This window comes from Pongo abelii, chromosome 7, assembly GCF_028885655.2.
Source record: "Pongo abelii isolate AG06213 chromosome 7, NHGRI_mPonAbe1-v2.0_pri, whole genome shotgun sequence".
NCBI classification, from domain to species: Eukaryota; Metazoa; Chordata; class Mammalia; order Primates; family Hominidae; genus Pongo; species Pongo abelii.
Window position 1 is genome coordinate 28,230,028 of NC_071992.2, and position 3,613 is coordinate 28,233,640.

At 38.9% G+C, this 3,613-nt stretch overlaps 1 pseudogene; it reads right to left on the reverse strand.

Moving 5' to 3' along the window:
* Positions 1 to 226: 226 nt before the first annotated feature.
* On the reverse strand, positions 227 to 3,420 carry LOC100445716 (protein SDA1 homolog; annotated as a pseudogene).
* Between the last annotated feature and the right edge of the window lie 193 nt (positions 3,421 to 3,613).

Sequence of the window (3,613 nt, forward strand, 5' to 3'; positions counted from 1 at the left end):
CACTGTAAATACACATGTATGTGTCCACCCCCACAATTAAGCTGTCAATGCCTTGAGTGAAGGGGTAGTTACAACTCATTCATTTTGTATCTACAGTGACAATTAATAGGCACTCAATACTTTTTTTTGCATGAATGATAAATGATATTACACTACCACCACTATTTACATTAACATTTCCCATCATTAGCTGTCTCCAAAATAAAAACACCAAATTGCTGCCACATTTTCAGCAGTTTTCATAATATAGTGCTTCTGGACTTTTTAATGTAAACAAACATGCTTGATTTACCAATTTTCAGAGTAATGACACAAACTTAGCATTCTTCTTGGAATGGAAAACTTTCTGGGAAGTTACTTCATTCTTTTTCTCTTTTTCAAAAGGCATCTCGCAGCGCCAACTGTTTTTCTCGGAAGGAACGCTTATTTTTTGACCAGACATTCTGGCTATACCACATCATCATAAAGTTCTTCTGTTTTTTCCACTCTTTATTTTTTGAACTGGAAAATGGATTCACTTTGGTTTCCTTCCTCGCAAATTCTTTTCGATCTGTCTTTCCAGCCATTGCAGTTGCTAATCTTGTCTCTTTGTCAGACTTTGTCTTTTTATGAAGGCGTTCAATGTCCTGAAGAGAAAGTAATTCACCCCTGGGCTCTTCATCACTGTCGATTTCAATATATTTCCTCTTCTGGGATTTTCCGGGGGACAGCGTCAAGTTCTTTTCTCATTTGCGCCATGCGGATTTTCTGGAAGTCTTCCTAACTTAAAACTCGACTGGTGCTGACGGCTGCAGTTTTGGCTTTCTGCTCCTCCATGGGTATGCTGTTCAGCTTCTTGGAAATTTCTTGCTGTTCTTCATCGGAAGAGTGTTGCACATCAACCCATTCGCCATCGGCATCCTGCTCCTCGCTGAGACTGGTACTTTCCCATCCATCTTCATCATTTTCAGCATTCTCCTCTTTCTCAACTTCCAGAACTTCTGCTCCTGGAATGTAATCTTTAGCATCTAATTCTCCATATTCTTGTACTCTTGCTTCTACGGAGGCTTCTGTAGGCTTACCCCGGAATTCCTTCTGCAGCATCTGAGGATTCAGTGTTCGGAAGAGCAGAATCAAAGTTCTAGCAGACATCATTACATTATTATCCTTGTGTGTTTTATACTGAGCCAGGTCTTGGAGAAGCTCTTCAGTCATGGCCAGAGGACATTGAGCTGCTATCTCTTTTACAGCATTGATTCCTACTGTCATGGCTTCTCCAGAGTTCTTGTCGGTAACAAAATTGTTGGCCACAGTCATAAGCAATGATTGAATAATCGCTGGGTGTACTAGGTGATGAGATGCTTGTGCAGCAAACAGAAGGATCTTTGTTACTTCTCTTTGGTGGGGCTGCAGAAACCTTTGCAAAACGTGATAGAAATTGAAGAGGAAGAGCTTATGAATTCCCACCAATCTGAGATGAGGTTCAAGACCATCTTCACTTCCAACCTCTCCTTACAGCACTCAAGCTGCTTTAGTAGTTTTTCTGCAAAATCTTGGGGATCATGGATCAAGTGAACGGCTAAAAAGTTAAACACCTCTGGTTTTTTCTTCTTCTGTTTCTTGAGTACTTTCATTGCCTTTTCCAACTTTTTCTTGTTTTGGGAACTTTCTTCCCTGTAGCATATTGTGCTAGCAGGTCTCTTGCTGTTGGTCTGTCATCCTCAGATTCGGAGTCACTGTCCTGTTTTTCATCTTCATCTTTTCAAGAAAGAATGTCAAAGCAGCAACTAATATCTTGGTGACCTTAGAGAAACATGCAGTTGTGATAACACTGACAGTTTTGGTATCATTCCAGATGTTCCTTCTGTAGAGTTCAATCATAAAATCTAAAGACATCTTGGCTGCGGTCTTTGCTATCTCTTAACATGGTGTACATGAAATTTTACAATACTACATCCACTTTATTCTTGTGTTTTGCGTTTATATTCTTGATATCAGTCACGATATGTGTGTATAAAGTCTTTTGCAGAAGCTTATCATGGCAACAGAGAAGTTCAAAGAAGAGTTCTAGCAGGCTTGATGGATTGATAAGATTCTTATTTCTTAGCAAGATCAAAGCTTTGCAAAATGTCTTTCGAAGATCTGGACCCAATACGGTATGATTACAGGACAGAAGATCTTTCACCACTTGAGGAAAATTACTTAGATACCCTGGGTAGCAGTGACTAATCTATAACAAAGCAAAGGCTCTTCTGAAGTTTCTCTCTTTCTCTCCTATTATTCAGATGCACATATGTAGGACGTTCTGTGCCATAAACACCACCAGCTCTGCTAGTTCTTTACTGGGTTTATATGGTTGCAATTTGAAAATCTCCACATTGGATGTGTAGTGATTATACTGCTGTAGAAACTCCTAGATGGAGGGTGGCGGGTCTCGCTTCATCAGATTCTGTAACTGCAGTCAGGTTGCTGGGCAGCTTGTTGTTGTTTCTGCTGGACATTCTGGCTGCAGACTGGCTTCGCGGCGAGCAGTTTTAACAAAACTCAGATGGCCAGCAGCCGCCAATCCCTACCAGCTGCGGCTTGAACTCCTGCTTCTGGGTATGACCGGAAACAGCACTCAACCTATTAATAGAGTTCATTTCTGACCAAAATCTTAAAAGAATTTGCAAAGGGATTTGACAAATCAATCCTTAAAAAAAACCTTTTAGCATGGAATTTTTCAAATATATTAAAAAATTAGAGGAATACTTTAATGTATTACATAGCTTCAATAATTACCAACACATGGTCAATCTTGGACAAGTCCATTTTTAAGTTCATCTGAAGAGTAACTAGCCATTAACATCTGAAAAAGACGAAGAGAAACTTTAATAGTTAGATAACAGGTATTGAAGATAGCCCTGAAACAGACTCACATTTTTGTGGGCATTCAGAAAGTGATAAAGGTGCAATTTCAAATCAAGGTAGAAAGGATGGCTTAAAATTAATATTATTGGGTCAATGGGCTACAAAATTGGGAAGAATTGAAGTTAAATAATGTACAGCATATGGAAAATAAATTTCAGATGGATTAGAGCTCTAAATGTAAAGTTAAGCCTATAAGAAAATTAGAAAAAGTTATAAGGGAATTATAGATTAATAATCTTGGTATGAAGGTCTCCCCAAGCCATGTAAGAATTATAAATCTGATTACATGAAAACCTTAAGCTTCTACAGAGCGAAAAAAAAAATTAAAAGACAAGTTACAGACTGAGAGAAACATGTCACTCATAAATCAGACCAAGGACACTGGACGAAGACATGGAGATGTGAAGTAGGAGGTGTGCTCAGGAACATAGTTTAATGTCATCCACGTACAGGATAAACGGCTTCTCACGTCATGTCCCAGAAATCGATTCGTCGATGGGATTTGGGTGAGTACTTTCTTCTCTCTGTTTTCCTGAATTTTTCTTTTTTCTTTCTTTCCCTTTCTTCTTTCTCTCTTTTTTTTACAATGATGGTGTGTTTGTAATCGACATTTTAAAAATTCTGTAACAATTAAATTTGGGGGCGGCCTTCCCTCGTTTCCCGTATGGAGTGTTGATGCTTCAGCAGCTTTATTTGGAGTTTACACGTGGAGGCACTTGGGTTT